This window comes from Hemitrygon akajei, chromosome 7 (genome assembly GCF_048418815.1).
Source record: "Hemitrygon akajei chromosome 7, sHemAka1.3, whole genome shotgun sequence".
NCBI classification, from domain to species: Eukaryota; Metazoa; Chordata; class Chondrichthyes; order Myliobatiformes; family Dasyatidae; genus Hemitrygon; species Hemitrygon akajei.
Window position 1 is genome coordinate 38,415,147 of NC_133130.1, and position 18,649 is coordinate 38,433,795.

The 18,649-nt window shown below is 37.7% G+C and overlaps 1 long non-coding RNA gene across 4 annotated transcripts in view; it reads right to left on the minus strand.

The window, feature by feature from the left end:
* Positions 1-607: 607 nt before the first annotated feature.
* LOC140730361 (uncharacterized) overlaps positions 608-18,649 on the minus strand; it is a 53,291-nt gene continuing 35,249 nt past the window's right edge. For all 4 annotated transcript variants that reach the window (XR_012099569.1, XR_012099567.1, XR_012099566.1 and 1 more), the window contains exons 4-5: positions 3,916-4,008; positions 608-2,685 (exon numbers count right to left, since the gene is read on the minus strand). This is a non-coding gene — a long non-coding RNA (uncharacterized lncRNA). The remainder of the gene's footprint in view (positions 2,686-3,915; positions 4,009-18,649) is intronic.

Sequence of the window (18,649 nt, forward strand, 5' to 3'; positions counted from 1 at the left end):
CTAACAAATTCTGCCTCATCTAAACCTCCTGCATTGTTGGCTTGGCTCATAGGTGTGTTGTGGTTAGTACTGTTTGATATTGAAAGCCTCTTGATAAACCAAGTCAGTATGATGAGTGGCTCAGGGGAAAAAGGGGGTTAATGCAGGTCGGGCACATTTGCCACTCCTGTGCTTACTGGTGAATTTTGCAAGGGAGAGAAATGATGCCAAAATAAACAGGGTGACAAAGTGCATTGAATGTTGTAGATAATGCACCCACAGCACATCTCCACAGCTTAGATAATGAGTGGGATAAGGAGTCAAATTACATAATCGGTCATTAAGTGAACAGCTGTGTCATAGATATTGTTGAATTTCTTAAGTGCTGTTGAGGTGAGAATTTCATTCACATTTTGACAACTCTTATAGATGTTGAGGAGGCATTAAGGGGTCAGGAGGTGAGCAACTCATTTCTGAGTACTCCTGCTCTGCTCCAGCCTCATACACAAAATGCTGATAATGCTACTGTGTTTAAGCAATTGGTCATGTAGACTCTGGATGTTCAAATTCAAGTTTATTGTCATTCAACCATACACATGTATACAGCTAAATGAAACAATGTCCCTCTAGGACCAAGGTGCAAAACACAGTCATGTATCACATACAGCACATAAAATAATATTGACAGGTAATAATAAAAATATTCTGTCTATGTACAAGTTGACATAAAGTGCATATGCGACATATAGTTAAAGATACAGCAGTTTTACTGCTAATGCCACTGTCATAAATAATGTGTACTGGTGGTAGCAGTCTCACACCCTGCAGGAAGACAGCCTAACAGTCCTTGTTCTTTTACTGCAGTACCTCCTGCGTGTCAGTAGGCAGTTCAAAGTGATGGTGGGGCGGATGAGAGGGGTCCTTGACAATGTTGAGGACTCTGCGAATGCAAGGCTTCTGGTATATGTCCTGATTGGGGGTGGGGAGAGAGACCCCTATCATTCTCTCAGCAGTCCTCACAATCCATTGCCATTGATATCTGTGCACCAGATCACTGAATGTTAAATCATATTTGGACACTTCAGCCTTCACTTTGCTGTATTGTGCTATACTGGTATGGCTTGACTAAATGTCCAGCTAATCTGATGGATGAATCTTCACCACTGCATATCAACCATTGCATTTACATCTAGTTTAAATGTAAGTGTACGAATATGCATTTAAGATATAATATTCTACTCCAGAATGGAGGCAGCTACAAAAGTACTAGGAATAATGCTAAGACAGAAGAAAACTAAATTTAAAATTCTGAAAATATTGCTGCTTAGCAACCAACAGGCTAGGAGCTGTTTTTTACACACAACTGAACCAAACAACATAATTTACAGCATCAGTGAAACAAAAGTCATGAAGACATAATTAATTTTATCTTACCTATCCAAGGAGAAACCACATTTTCACGTTTCAACTTATTGCAGGGTGAAATCTTAAACAAATTTGAATGGTAATTTTTTTGCCATTATTAATGATAACAACTTGAAATGAATGAATGAATGAATGAATGAAATTAATTTATTTCGGTCAGTACAAACATAACAAAAAGCATCATTTACAACGATGATTTCATAGGACAAACTTTCAACAAAAAACATGCATATTCTTTAAAACAGACCGGAAGGGTGTAGGCTGAAGCTACAGCTTATTACGCCTACCCCTTTTACTTATACAACAACATATTTGGCGCCAATCATCACATCAAAAACAAAAGAATTCATAATCTTTTATCACAAAATCCAATTCCAAATATCATTTATTTACATTGCTCCCATACATTTTAAATCACGTATTTTATATTTGTTCATTAAATAACTTTTTAAACTTGTTAAATGTAGTGCATGTTTTTAAATTCTCACTACAACTGTTCCACAGATTCACTTCTCTGACTGAAATACAATGATTTTTTACATTTGTTCTTATCCTTTGATTTTGAAATATACATGTTCCTCTCAAATCATGTTGACTTTCCCTCATTTTAAACAACCTTTGAATACTTCGTAGTAACTGTCCATTTTTCACTTTATACAGACAGACAGACATACTTTATTGATCCCGAGGGAAACTGTGTTTCGTTACAGCCGCACCAAGAATAGTGTAGAAATATAGCAATATAAAACCATAAATAATTAAATAATAATAAGTTAATCATGCCAAGTGGAAAAATAAGTCCAGGACCAGCCTATTGGTTCAGGGTGTCTGAGACCCCGAGGGAGGAGTTGTAAAGTTTGATGGCCACAGGTAGGAATGACTTCCTATGACGTTCAGTGTTACATCTCGGTGGAATGAGTCTCTGGCTGAATGTACTCCTGTGCCTAACCAGTACATTATGGAGTGGATGGGAGTCATTGTCCAAGATGGCATGCAACTTGGACAGCATCCTCTTTTCAGACACCACTGTCAGAGAATCCAGTTCCACCCCCACAACATCACTGGCCTTATGAATGAGTTTGTTGATTCTGTTGGTGTCTGTTACCCTCAGCCTGCTGCCCCAGCACACAACAGCAAGCATGATAGCACTGGCCACCATTTGTAATCCTCCTTGTAATCCTCCACCATATCCACACTGACCCCTTGGACGGAAACAGGGGTCACCAGTGCCTTAGCCCTCCTCAGGTCCACCACCAGCTCCTTAGTCTTTTTCACATTAAGCTGCAGATGATAATACATAATTTGTATTATTTTAAAGTCTACAATATCTCTGAATTTTAAAGTATTTAGTTGAATAAATAGTGGATTGGTTGGCTCATAATAATTTGTCTTATTTACAATTCATATAACTTTCATTTTGGAGTAGAAAAATTGAATTTGTATTTGTTTTGTATGTATTTCCCCATACTTCTGCACAGTAAGTCATGTATGGGACTATAAGTGAACAGTAAAATGTATACAAAGATTCCTGATTTTAAAAATCTTGTGCTTTGTACAGTGTTGCAATAGATTTTGACATTTTTGCTTTGACATAATTTATTTGCGGTCTCCAGTTTAATTTACTATCTATTACCACTCCTAAAATTTTTGCTTCAGATACCTTATCAATTTCAACATCATTTATTCTAAGTTTACTATATAAGTTTGGTACAGTTTCCAAATATTATGAATTTAGTTTTACTGAGATTCTGTGATAATTTGTTAGTATCAAACCATTTCTTTATAATTTTTAGTTCTTTCTCCAATGTATCCAAAAGTTGTTTCAGATGTTGCCCACTACAAAATATAGTTGTAACATCAGCAAATAATATATATTTTAATGACTGAGAGACCATACATATATTGTTTATATACAAAATGAACAGCAATGAACCAAGCACTGAACCTTGTGGAACCCCACAAGTTACCCCCAAAAGTTTTGAATTTGAATTGTTTATATGTACATACTGATACCTGTCTTCCAAATAACTACTTAACCAGTCATGTGCCACCCCTCTAATACCATATCTTTCTAATTTTGTTAATAATAGTTTATGGTCAATGGCGTCAAATGCTTCTTTTAGATCAAGGAATATTTCCACTGTGTATTAATCTCTTTCTATAGAGTTTGATATTTCTTCTACAAAATCTATTAATGCTGTTGTAGTGGTTCTGTTTTTTTCTGAAACCATATTGCTGTTCACAGAGTATATTATGTTTTGTTATAAAATAATTTGACCTTCTTACAAATATTTTTCCAATAGTTTGGAAAACTGTGAGAGCAAAGAACCTGGTCTATAATTTGAAAACACATGTTTATCTCCAGCTTTGTGTATTGGAATGACCTTGGCTACTTTCATTTTATTGGGAAATTTTCCAGCAATCAAAGACTGATTACAGATATGAGTCAGTGGTTTCACAACACAGTCAATGATAACAACAGAGAAGAATCAGCATTGACTTGAACAATACCTGTCCTTTTGGTTTTGCAGGGAAGTGGCAAATATTGGTCAGACCTGACCGGGACTCTCTTCTAGAACTTGAAGCTGTTGGTGTGTTCACTTACTGGAAATGAGTAATGCAGTCTGAATAAGCAATAAGGTTAATGCCAACTTGTATTAATTTTATGCATACAGTTCATATTGGCTACATTAAATTTTTGTTGATAGCAGGCATTAACCCCCACATAAGATCAGATCACACGAAGATTGTTTACTAATTACACATAGTTGAAAGATTATCTGCATAATAGCAACAATAATGGTGGGGTCTTTGCAGCAAGTGCCGGTGAATCATAACTTGAGCACTGGTAACACTTTCCAGTCCCTTCATCTTGTTCCCCCTCCCTGCCCTTCGCCTCTGCCCCATAATCTGATACACTCCATTGTGTTTTCTCCATTTGTAGCTTCCTAATTCTCCAGAGAAATTCTTAATTCATAGGACTAACAGTCCTTCAGTACTCACCTGTATAATAATTTTTATACAAGCATTTCACTAGGATATTGTTTAACTTCGGGGAATGTCCTTCCTGCACCTTGTGTGCTCTGCATTAGATCAGGATTACTTTCCAGACTTGATAGAGATTAAATATTGAGGCATATAAAACTTGTCTACTTGGGTAGACAGAGCCCAATTAAGAAGAGTCAACATGTGTTTGTATGTGATAGGTCAAGTCTAACCAAACTTGCAAAGTTTTTCGAGGATGTTACCAGGGAAGTTGATGAAGGAAAGGCAGTGGACTTTAGCAAGATCTTTGCCAAATCCATCAGGGAGGCTAGCTAAGAAAGTTCAATCGCTTGGTGTTCAAAATGAAGTAGCAAATTAGTTTCAACATTACCCTGGTGTGAGAAGCCAGAGTGTGGTAGTAGATGGTGCCTCCTTAACCGGAAGCCTATGACTAATGGTCTGTTGCAGAGATCGGAGCTGGGTCTGGTGTTGTTTGTAATCTATATCAATGATCTAGATGATCGTGGTAAATGGGATCAGCACATTTGCAGATGACATCAAGACTGGAGGCATAGTGGACAATGAGGAAGCCTGCCAAAGCTTGCAATTGGATTTGGATCAGCTGGAAAAATGGGCTGAAAAATGGCAGGTGGAGTTTAATACAAAGAAGTGTGAGCTGTTGTAATTTGAGAAAACAAACCAGGGTAGAACAAACATAATGAACGGTGCAGCACTCAGGAGTGTGGTAGAACAAAGGGATCTGGAATACAGATATATAATTCATGGAAAGTGGGACATTATGCTGAAGTTGTATAAAATGTTGGCTAGGCCAAATTTGGAGTAATGTGTGCAGTTCTGGTCGTTTACCTATAGAAAACATATCAGTGGGATTGAAAGGGTACAGAGAAAATTTACTAGGATTTTGCTGGGACTTGAAGACCTGAGTAGAGAAAGGTTGAATAGGTTAGGAGTTTATTTCCTGGAGTGCAGGATAATGAGGGGAGATTTGTTGGAGGTATACAAAATTATGAGGGAGGGGATATTGTAATGAGCTGTTAGTGGTGGATGAGCGTTTGATTGAATCATTAAAGATAAATTTGGATACATATATGATGGGAGAGGTATGGTGGATTGTGATTCAGGTGCCAGGCACTAGACAGAATAATATTTTACCATGGACTAGATGAGCTAAATGGCCTCTTTCTGTGCTGTAGTGCTCTATGACTCTATAACTTGGGGCCATATACTTCAGCACATTTCTTGCTGAACTTCAAGGTATGTCCACAGATTGGTGCCATGGTAGCAAAGGGGTTAATGTGATGTTATTACAGCTTGGGATATCAGAGTCCAGAGTTCAATTCCGTTGTTGGCTGTAAGGAGCTTGTACCGTGTGGGTTTTCATCAGTTCTCCAGGTTCCTCCCATATTCTAAAGGTGCACCGGTTGGTAGGTTAATTGGTCATTGTAAATTGTCCTTATGATTAGGCTAGGGTTAAATAAGTGGGTTGATATGCGGTGTACCTCATTAGGCCAGAAGAGCCTATTCCACCCTATATCTCTAAAATAAAATAAAAAGAAATAAAAGCATAATAATCCCACTACGTACTGGAGGTTCTTCCTGGGTCTGTGAGTCTGTGGACCCAGTAGGGAAGTCAAAGTCCACGTCTACTAGAGGCTGGAGGTCAGAGATGGCCTGTCCTGAGATTGTCTATGTGCATGCGTGGTTTGAGGAAGATATGGGGCTAGTTTTGGTATTGTGTTTTGTTGCTGTTGTTCTACTGTTGTGTGTGTTGACCAGAACACAGTGGGCATGCCATGTTGGCAACACTTGCAGACTGCCCCTAGCACATCCTTGGGTTGTGTTGGTTGTTAACGCAAACTATATTTTTCAATGTACGCATGATAAATAAATGAATTTGATTTGAATCTGAGATATCCTAAATGTGAAGACAAGACTTTATTTTGACAAAAATGAGTGGTGGTCATTGTGTAGAGGCATGCATGTTATAGGATTTGGTCAAAAAGCTTCCTCCCTTTGTTGAGCTTCCAGGTCATCTATTGGAAGATTGGTAACATACAGACTTCAACTACAGTAATAACTCTCAGTGGTGGATAGTGAGGACCCAGCCACAGTATATCCTAAGTTGTTACTTCCCTCAGAGCTTCCAACAATTAAAGTTCAACACGAAGAACTGTTGATTAATGAAATGAAGAGAAGTTGGTTGATTGCAATAAGTTGAATGCTGCCTTGATTTTGACCTGCAGGCATGAGATTTCATTAGGTTTAGAACCAATTCTGATAAAACCCCCTGGGCCACTTCTACCCAAGTGCTGCTTATGAATTTAATTGTGTAACATTCTTTTCAGCATTGTGTATTTGAATTTTAATTCATTTCTAGAGTAAAATCAGTAATGACCATTTCCAGATCACATTCCATCCCTCCAGATATTCTGCGAGGCTACTCTAGACATGAGTTATCCTTGTGTCACAGATACAGTTTCTACTGTGCATTAGGAATGCCTGGAATGATATTCAGTTTGTGCAATGCTCCTTTTGGAGAATTGTGGTAGAATTTTTACCACAAAGTCCTAGCACTTCCAGAACGATCTGGTATATGTACTGCATGTAGTGCTGAACTGACTATTGCATTAGTCACCAATTTATTTATCAAATTTCCATTCTTCCCTCATAGCAGTGGTATTTCCACACTGGGTGTGATCATGATTGCTAAGGTCCCAATATCCTGAATCCATGAACCCAGGATTCCTCCAGGCAAAGCTATCAGTTCCCCAATTTTGAGACTCTATGATCTCCCAAGACTCCCAGTGGAAGCTTTGTGTTTATTTCTTATCACTTACCTCATGCTCAGCCTAACCCTCATTGTAATCACTCACTCGGGCCTATCCCCCAGAGTCTCTCAACAGTTTCCATCATGGCAAAAGCTGCCAATGACACTCCCATACTTGTATGGAACAGCACAAGGCAGTCCACCTGTTCCACCACAAAACAAAGGCTTTGATGACATTTTTCAGCAGTTCAGTAGGGGTTCACACCTTTCCAGATCTTTTACTCTCAAACCACAAAATGAATGCTCCATAGAGGCACAGACTCAGATGTTGCTAATAAGATAAGGAAAAGGCTATAAAATTTAGAACAGGAAAATTACTCTAAATAACTACACACAATCAAACACTGAACTGACAAATTTGATGGCCACTTCAAGACAACAATATCTATAAATAAAAACCCAAGGCCTCTTTCTGTCTCCTTTTTTTCTAATCTTATTTTACTCTCAGCAGCATCACAACAAATAATGACTGGAACCTGACAAAATAAAATGGAAACATCTATTTAATAAAAGTGGCCCTAAAATGTTTTGACTTTCTTTAAACGTTAATACCTCCAGATGAATTGGCTCCAGTACTTTTGTTTCTTTTTGAATAATAATGAAGCCATTACTAATCCCTCCCTGTACCTCTGTTACTTAATTGATTGCAGAACCTTTACTTGAAGAAAATGTGTCTTTAATTACCAGTTAATCTTAAAGTGTATCAGAGACAATTGTGGGATTAACTGCACACATCAAAATTTACTAACAATGCCAGAGTAGTCCAGCAAGGGCAATAGAATAAAACATAAATCTGTTTAATATTAGTTACTTAACCGTGAAACACAGTGCCTTACCTTAAAAGCTTATGATTTCTCGTTAACTATTCATTATTTGTCAGGGACATCTGTGACTCACTCTAGTTACAGTATTATCATTTGAATTGACCTAGCAGTACAACAGATTGTGGAATGAGCAACCACACATCAGGATAAGCACATAAACTACTACAGAATGTAATTAATGTCTGATTTAATGCCATCGAACAATGCTACATTTGGATTAATTTGGGTGCTGAATTGGATAGGTTGCCTCTTCGCACTACTTTTAATTGGAGAAGCACTCTTCCACACAAAAGTGCATATTGCATGCACATAACAATTGTGTCTCTTTGTTTATTCAATAATTTTTATATTAAGGTTGTCTTTTGTCTGTTTTGAAATAAATAATTACTATAATTCCAATCTTCATTTGAAATAGTATAACGCCAATATTCTGCATCTTCATTTTATGCTTTGTCATTACAGCTAACTCCAAAAATATACCTCCTAAAGAATTACATCCTTTAACAACTTGTCAATTCGCTAGTCAGTTCTTGCTGGACCCTATATGCTCAGTTGCTGATTTCATCAATCTGAGTACTTGTTCAATTAGTAAATATGTTTGATCTCATCATTCCATCCTAACTCATATTATACTCTTAACTTCGATATGACTGCAATTTTCAGAACACTTCAGTTAGTGTCCTATTTACTAACCAGCTACCAAAACCTATAACTATGTTTTTTCTCTAATAACTCTTTAACTTTGAGTCAACTAATTCTAGGTTTAACAGTTTAGCTTCTCCTGCATAATATCTGTACAAGTGTTTAGAAAGGCAACTTGATAGATGTATAGAAGATGATAAGAAGCATAGATAGAATGGACAGCCAGAAACTTTTTCCTGGGACAGAAATGGCTAATACAATGGTGTTTGGAGGAACATATGGGGGAATGTCAGAGGTTTATAGAGAGAGTGGTGGGTGCATCAAATGCATTGCTGGGGTGGCAGTAGAGGTGCTTAATAACACCATATTTTATAACATTTTCATAACTGCATTTAATTATAAAAAAGACAAACAATTATTTAAAATTAAAACAGAAAATGCTAGTAATATAGCAGATCAGACAGGGAGAAAAGAAATAAATTAACATTTAAAATCAATGACATCATTAGAATTTGTTTAAAAATATGTTCAAAAAGTTTATTTCCCATTTATTTTCCAACCATATCATTACATCATAGGTTTTGGCTTAATGAGCCATTTTTGAATGTTATCAAAACAAAAGTGGTTATTTGGGAATCAGAGTAGCGCCCTCACTCCTGTGCAATTGAAGTGAGAAAACCTCTAATAAATTATATCATATTGCTTTGCTTTGAAAATGGTGCAGTAAAAGCCTTATTTTAACAGTGCTTAGATAATCCTTTGGGTCTCCTGGGATTTTTAAAACAGAATGAAATCATTTTAATGTTAGAAGAGAAGCTGCTGCCTGCATTCTCTCAATATTAAAAACTGTCCATCTGGGACTGGATCTTACTTATGCTCTTTAGTTTCTAAAATTCAGTGTGGCATATTCCTCTCAGCATAACCTGGATCAGCCAGTTGCTTTGTGCACTATATAAGGCACTTTATTACTGTCTGCACATTCTACTCCCAGTTGCACTCTGTATCAGAGAGCCAATTTCATTGAAGAATACTTAACACCATTGTTAAATAGGAGACTGAAAATTGAACATACTCTTCCAGCTTTCTGCATTTACTTAGGTTAAACTGTGGTTGTAATCCAAATGCCAAGTTTGAATACCTGAATTATTATTATTTTATTATTTTTTGTGTATTTGCACAGTTTGTATTTGCATGTTGATTGGTTGTCAATTTTTTGTGCAGTTTTTCATTTGTTCTGTCAATTTGTTTCTGTTCTCCTGTGAATGTCTGCAAGTAAATTAATCTCAGGGTTGTTTATTGTGTCATACAACATATATAATTTATATATAAATTTACTTTGAATTTTGAACTTTTTAAAATGTAAATTTAAATTTAGCTAGGACAGGAAAAAGACTACTTTGTTCTCTCTGTGCCTTTTGATTACACTTCAAAAGAAGTCAAATAATGATCTGAAAATAAATGCTTGAAGCTGTCATTAAGGAAGAATTAGTGAAACATTTAGAAAGGGGTGGTTCCATTACACAGAAGCAGCTTGGACTCAGAAAGGGCAGTTCCTGTTTGACAAACGTACTGGAGTTCTTTGAGGACATAATGAGTGCAGTGGATAGAGGGGAACAGGTGGATGTCGTATACTTGGATTTCCAGAAGGCGTTCAGTAAGGTGCCACACAAGAGAGTTATAAATAAGATATGGATGCATGGAGTCAGAGGAAGTGTATTAGCATGGATAATGGATCGGTTAACCAATAGAAGGCAGAGAGTTGGTATAAAAGGGTGTTTCTCTGGTTGGCAGTCAGTGGTGAGTGGGGTGCCAGAGGGGTTGGTGCTGGGCCTGCAGCTGTTTACCATTTACATTGATGATTTGGAAGAGGGGACTGAGTGTAGCGTAGCAAAATTTGCTGATGACACTAAACTGAGTAGAAAAGCAAATTGTACAGAGGATGTGGAGAGTCTGCAGAGGGATATAGATAGGTTAAGTGAGTGGGCCAAGGTCTGGCAGATGGAATACAACATTGGTAAATGCGAGATCATCCACTTTGGAAGGAATACTAGAAGAGCAGAGTATTACTTAAATGGTGAAAGACTGCAGCTTGCTGTTGTGCAGAGGGACTTGGGAGTGCTTGTTCACAAATCGCAAAAAGTTGGCTTGTAGGTACAATAGGTTATTAAGAAGGCAAATGGAATGTTGGCCTTCATTGCTAGAGGGATTGAATTCAAGAGCAGGAAGGTTATGTTGCAACCATACAGGTTACCGGTGAGGCCACACATGGAGTACTGTGTGCAGTTCTGGTCTCCATACTTGAGGAAGGATATACTGGTTTTGGAGGCAGTGCAGAGGAGGTTCACCAGGTTGATTCCAGGGATGAAGGGGTTAACTTATGCGGAGCGATTGAGATGCCTGGGACTATACTCTCTGGAGTTCAGAAGAATGAGGGGATTTGATAGAAACTTACAAAATTTTGAAAGGCTCTAAAAGTAATCCGGGAAATTATAGGCCAGTAAGTTTGACATCAGTAGTAGGTAAATTATTGGAAGGAGTACTAAGAGATAGGATCTACAAGTATTTAGATAGACAGGGACTTATTAGGGAGAGTCAACACAGCTTTGTGCGTGGTAGGTCATGTTTAATAAATCTATTAGAGTTTTTCGAGGAGGTTACAAGGAAAGTGGATGAAGGGAAGGCAGTGGATGTTGTCTACATGGACTTTAGTAAGGTCTTTGACAAGGTCCCGAATAGGAGGTTACTTAGGAAGATTCAGTTGCTAGGTATACATGATAAGGTAGTAAATTGGATTAGACATTGGCTCAATGGGAGAAGTCAGAGAGTGATAGTGGAGGATTGCTTCTCTGAGTGGAGGCCTGTGACTAGTGGTGTGCCACAGGGATCAGTGCTGGGTCCATTGTTATTTGTCATCTATATCAATGATCTGGATGATAATGTGGTAAATTGGATCAGCAAACTTGCTGATGATACAAAGATTGGAGGTGTAGTGGACAGTGAGGAAGGTTTTCGAAGCTTGCAGAGGGATTTGGACCAGCTGGAAAAATGGGCTAAAAAATGGCAGATGGAGTTTAATACAGACAAATGTGAGGTATTGCACTTTGGAAGGAAAAACCAAGGTAGAACATATAAGGTAAATGGTAGGGCTCTGAGGAGTGCAGTAGAACAGAGGAATCTGGGAATACAGATACAAAATTCCCTAAAAGTGATGTCACAGGTAAATAGGGTAGTAAAGAGAGCTTTGGTACATTGGCCTTTATAAATCAAAGTATTGAGTCTAAGAGTTGGAATGTTATGGTGAGGTTGTATAAGGCATTGGTGAGGCCAAATTTGGAGTATTGTTTGCAATTTTGGTCACGGAATTACAGGAAGGATAGTAATAAGGTTGAAAGAGTGCAGAGAAAGTTTACAAGGATGTTGCCAGGACTTGAAAAACTGAGTTACAGAGAAAGGTTGAATAGGTTAGGACTTTATTCCCTGGAGTGTAGAGAATGAGGGGAGATTTGATAGAGGTATATAAAATTATGATGGGTATAGATAGAGTGAATGCAAGCAGGCTTTTTCCACTGAGGCTAGGGGAGAAAAAACACCCAGAGGACATGAGTTAAGGGTGAAGGGGGAAAAGTTTAAAGAGAACATTGGGGGGGGCTTCTTCACACAAAGAGTGGTGGGAGTGTGGAATGAGCTGCCAGATGAAGTGGTAAATGCGGGCTCACTTTTAACATTTAAGAAAAACTTGGATAGGTACATGGATGAGAGGTGTATGGAGCGATATGGTCCAGATGCAGGTCAGTGGGACTAGGCAGAAAAATGGTTCGGCACAGCCAAGAAGGGCCAAGAGGCTTGTTTCTGTGCTGTAATGTTCTATGGTTCTATGGATAGATAAGATCGAAGTAGGAAAGTTGTTTTCATTGATAGGTGAGACTAGAACTAGGGGACATTGCCTCAAGATTCAGGGGAGAAGATTTAGGATGGAGATGAGGAAAAACTGTTTTTCCCTGAGAGTGGTGAATCTGTGGAATCTGCCCAGGGAAGCAGTTGAGGGTTCCTCACTAAATATATTTAAGATACAGTTAGATAGGTTTTTACATAGTAAGGGAATTAAGGGTTATGGGGAAAAGGCAGGTAAATGGAGCTGAGTTTATGGACAGATCAGCCATGGTCTTATTGAATGGCGGGGCAGGCTTGATGGGCTGGATGGCCTACTCCTGCTCCTATTTCTTTTGTTCTTATGTTCACTGACCGTGTAAATTCACTGATTACTTTCTGATTCTTCAGCTTTGTACTAATTTAGACAATTTGTGTTAGTTTTTTTTTGCAATAATTTCCATGGAGATTAACAATCTGGTAGAGGAACTCAGCAAGTTGCAGAGAATTCATGAGCAGAAATGAATTGTTAGGAGAACATTTTGGAAACTCTGGGCCTGAGATGTGGAAAATGCAGCCATTTCAATTACTTAAAATATAAAAATATATGAAATAGTAGCAGTGGTGGTGAGAGGGCCCCTTGAGCCTAATCTGAAAATCAGTATGATCATGACTAATCATGTGCCTCAAGTCTACTTTCCTGCCTGATCTTTGTATCCTCTGATTTCTTTTATGTTAGTCTCAATCTTCAATATACTCAATGACTGAGTCTCCATAGCTTTTGAAATGGAGAATTATTTGTCTTCTTAAAAATTAAGTCCATCTTGAAGGCCTTTACTGTTTGTGTTTATCATTCTGGGAGAAGTTCCGGTGGTGGAGGAGACAAACACTTGGCCATTCACCTGTCCACCTCAACAACAGACTTGACTGGAAAACCAGCACCAAGGCTGTTTACAAGAAGGAGATGAGCAGATTCTATTTGCTAAGGAAGCTGTGATCCTTCAATGTGTGCATCAAGATGTTGGAGATCTTTTACCAGTCTGTCGTAGTGAGTGCAGTCTTCTTTGCGACTTTATGTTGGGGGAGCAGCATTGGTGCTGGTGAAGCAAAAAGAATAAATAAGCTCATCAAAAAGACTGGATTCGTCCTTGGCTGCAATCCAGACTCTTTTGAGTTAGTGGTGAAGAGAAGGTCAATAAACAAACTGATATCAATTATGGACAATCTGGCACATCCTCTCCATGGACCTACTGAACAAGCAGCAGGGCACCCTTTTGAACAGACTCATTCAGCTCCGCTGTCACAAGGATTGTTACAGAAAATCTTTCCTATCAAGTGCAATAAGCATATACAACAGTTCATCTTTGTGCAACAGGATACACACATCATAGTACAAATAGTCTGTGCTTTATTATTTTGTACATTATTATTGCACATTATTGCAATTATTACTGTGTATCTTATTATTCTGTACTTTATTATTAGTTAAGTCTGCACACTGTGAAGTGTGTTTTTAAAGGTGTTGCTGTCATGAAAGAATTTCCCACCGGGATCAATCATTATTATTATTATTATTATTACATGCATATCACTTTAGTGATGCACAGGCTTCACATTTTTAAAGTATTATTTTGGACTGATGATGAATTAAGTGATGTATTGAACAATTATAATAATTGTTATAGTTGTATAGAGTTATAAGAGTACTACAGCATGGAAATGGGCCCTTTGCCCCAATTCATCCGTACTGAATAAGGTTGTCCAACGTGACAGTGGAAAATTCTTGAGACAATGCTATACCATTGATAACACCTTGCTCAAGATTCATCCTACATATTCATCTATTGAATGCTTTAATTACATAGCATTTTGGAAACACCAAAACATTTCATTTAATTTTAAACCGGTCAACGAAGGAAGGCGATTGAAAACACTAAGTACTTTTCACTTTCCAGCCTATTCAGTAGGTTGTTGTTTCTAGATCAATTAATTACGTTAACCTCCATATCTTATCATTGAACATTGGGAAAATCTCTTTGATCAGTTGAGATACAAAATGAAGTGATTTGGTGTATATTAAATATCTATTGGCACTACCTGATTAAAAATGTGAAATTCTCCTTAAGTTTTGGTGAGCACTCTTTCTCAGGCCACATTATTGGTCCATTCAGGATTAAGTCAGAGAATGTTGAAAGTGCACAGCAGGCAATGCTGCAGCTGCCCAAGAAGAAATAAGGGAAATGGCCAGGACCACAATCTTCTTCAGCTTCTGTGGAGACTTGCCAACCAACAACATTATGTGGATCAGTACATCCCTGTCTGCTGCCTCTGTGTGTTGCAGCACAATGCCCAGAAATAAAGTTCAGCCTTGCCTACTGAAGGGCCAGAATCATCATTGCTTCTGGCCCTTGGTGTTACCTGAAATTAATGGGGTTTTGACCTGGATTGTGAAGGCCATTTCAGGTTAATGTCTTTCTCTTTCATTTATTTCCTATGTTGCTACTTTCAGTTCATGTGTTTCATTTAAAGGTCAAGTAGAGGTCTATTCAATCTAATATTTCAGGATGATAAAATAAAAATAAGTGCAGATGCTGGAAATCTGAAATAAATGCAGAAAAATGCTGGAAGCTGGGCAGGTCAGGAGGCATTAATGAAAAGAGAAACAGTTAATATTTCAGACTGAAGACCTATCACCAGCTCTGGAAAAGAAGCATAGAAGAGGGAGTTACACATGGATGGAAGAAGGGATCGTCAGGACTGAGGGAATATCTGAGGCAGAGAGAGGTCTGGGTTGCTGTAGAGGTTGTAGGGTTTGTTGGGACCAATGGATTAATGGGGGCAATTATCAGGTGATAACACAGGTAAAGAAGGCATCATATTTTGTTAATAGCACAGGTGTGGGACATTTCCAATATCTCAACTGGATGACTACAGCAGCAATGGCCAGTTCTGAAACAGACAAAGAAAGTGAGTTAAATGAAGTTAGAGATTGATTTGATTGATTCATTGATAGAATACATTCAGTATCTCTCTCCCTGCATTAATTCTGATTGTTTTTTGGACACATCCTAGAGCATGCTATTGGCAACACATTACTCTATTCATTTTTTTCCCCATTGCCCTCACTTGACTGAATAACATCTGCAACTCATTCTCAATGCAACCCTAGCCATATCCCAACGCAGATCATCTCTTTGTCCTGCCACCTGTTCTGCAGCTACTTATCCCTCTTTCCCAATTACGACAATAAGTCTTTAACCTGAAATGTTAATATATTTTTGCTTTTGCAATGTATTTATTTTTCATAGCCCTCTATTTCTAATGAGAATATGCTCCAGTTTCATTCCATTTCAGTTGTTAATCAACACTTCACTTTGCTTTGTATTTTGCACAAATGCCCAACAGGTACTCCACTAATCATTATTAAATTGGCCAAGCTCGACTATGAAATTGTGTTAAAATGGTTTTCATCCAGAAACAAGTGCTATTATGAGATTTGTACAGATCCCCTTGGAAACCTCACTCAAGCTTACTCATCTTAAATAATCTGAGAATATTTCAAAGTCAAAATTAAAGTTGAGGGTATTGCCATATACATATGTACTGTAGATGTATGCACAGATGCAATGAAATACTTATAAGCAACAACAACAGAAGTATATAACATCATATGACCAGCATTCAAAAGAAAAACAAAATTAGTCACAAATTACTGTTCGTAGAAATTTTCAAGAAAGCACAATTAGTACAAAAAATACATCTTAGTGCAAGGTGGTCAAAGTGGCTATTGTGTTGTTAAACTGTCATGTTTAGAATTTTGCCAGTTAGTTCAAGAACCAAGTGACCGAAGAGAAGTAGCTGGTATTGAACTTAGCGTTGTGGGACATCAGGCTCTTGTGCCCCAATGCTACCCTTAGCAAAGTGTATGGACTTTGGAAGTTATATATGTAAATGGTCCACAGTCAGTTCTGAAGACACCCTTTCAGTCTCCCTAAATCAGCTTAGTTTCCCTTTAGAGAGAAAAAGTGCAGCAAGCTAGCACATTATGTTTCCTGTGTTGAAACAACAGTTCACATGAGCTAGCACTGAACCAGATTTTTACATAAATTTAGCATAAGTATCTAGCTTCTTTGCTCTGAACCAATATTTATATAGCCCAGGGTCCTATCTATTTTATTAAACAGTTTGTTAACCTGTCATACCATCTTCAAAGATGCATGCACAAATCCACCCCACCCCCCACACCCCTTTAACATTTCACCACTTAAACACAAGTCATCTTTCCTCATTCTTCTGAATAATAAGTATCATCTACAAAGTTTTGGATTCAACTTCATGTGTCTTTCTTTTGTGTGGCCTCTCTGTGTCTTCTTGAACTAAAAATAGAAAATGTTGACATTTCTCACCAGGTGGAGTAGCATTTGTGGAGAGAACAGCAGAGCTGGTGTTTCAGGTTCATAACTTTTCAACAGATACTGCTTGACTTGCTCAGTATGTCCAACATTTTTTCTGTGTTTTTTTCAGCATTCATTTGGTCTTATGGTCTTATTTCAGCATCTGTAGTAATTTAATTTAGAATTTTGACCGCTTGAAGCCATAAATATCATTCTTGCTATTCATTATACCTTAATGTTGTGTATGATTGGATACGGATGAAACTGTCTCCAGTTCTCCCCCAAGTCCTCGACATGAATCAAAAACTAATGGTGGTGCCAACAGTGAACCTCACCGAAGCAATGCACCTATTCAACCATTTACCACAGACTCTCTTTTACTTAGAGTCACTATTATCTATCCCTGAGCCAGGTTTATATTCTTGCTGCTACTGTTTTATTTCATGAGCTTCCATTTTATAAACAACCTTTATCTCTGATATTTTGTCAAATAGCTTTTGAAATTCAACAACTGTCCAGACTTTATATACCCACTCAGTTATGGTGCCAAATAAAAACACAATTAAGTTAACCTAACCCTATTTACCTTTAACAAATTCATGCTGGCTCCACTTCTGAGGTTAACCAAAGTGGTTGAAAAGAATTGTTTCTAAAAGCTCCCTACCATCATATTAAACTGAGGGATCTGGAATTGGTAAATCCATGCTTCTCCATTTTTGTCTGAGGGTGCAATACCTCCAGTTCTCTTATATTACCTAACAAAAAAGAGGATTAGTTGATTGTGACCAACACATCTGCAATTTACACACTATTACATCCCTCAGCAATTTAGGATAAAACTCATCTAATCAAAAAGACTTACCGACTTTGAGTACTAGCATCCTTTCTACTATAGGCCCTTATATATTTATATTTCATCTAGAGATCCAAAGATCTTCTTATTTGTCATATGTTTGGCAGTTTTCATGAAATTAATTTGGCTATGCCTTCTGTTTCCACAAGGGATTTTCATCTTGCTCAACAACTAGCCCCAGAAACCTTTAGGTCCTCTGTGTTGTTAATCACCATTCTGTGCTCTGTATTCCTTTAAGCAAATTACTTTCATAATTCTTTATATTTTATATCTCAGCTTGATTTCCCATTACACTACAAAGCTATACCTATTGACAATTTCTACTTCATTCTATTAACTCCTTTAAAAATCAAAGAATTTCTGACTATGGTAGCTGTCTCTATTCCCCTTGTTAGAATGTAACTGAGCTATAGCTGAACCATTCCTCTATACTATGTGCTCATTGATTCAATACATTAGTTCTTTCCAGTCTTTAACTCTGATTTACTTGGATCAGATCCCACTGTACATACTTCACTGAAGTTTGTCCTTATAAGTATTCTGGGTTGCTCATTGTGCTTCTCCATAATTAAGTTAAATGTAAAGAATATGAACACAATTACTGATGGGCTCTCTGGTTCTAAAGTACTCTACTGAGCCCATTTTATTATCAAGGTTAAACAGTTAGGATGAAACTGTTACCTGCGATCTTAACACCTTAATCAGGAGCAGAACTAGGCCCACTTGTCTCACTGATTCTGCACTGCCATTCCAATATTATTCCTCTCAAACCCAATCTCCTATCTTCTCCCCATATCCTTTGACGCCCAGACTAATCAAGAACCTATCAACT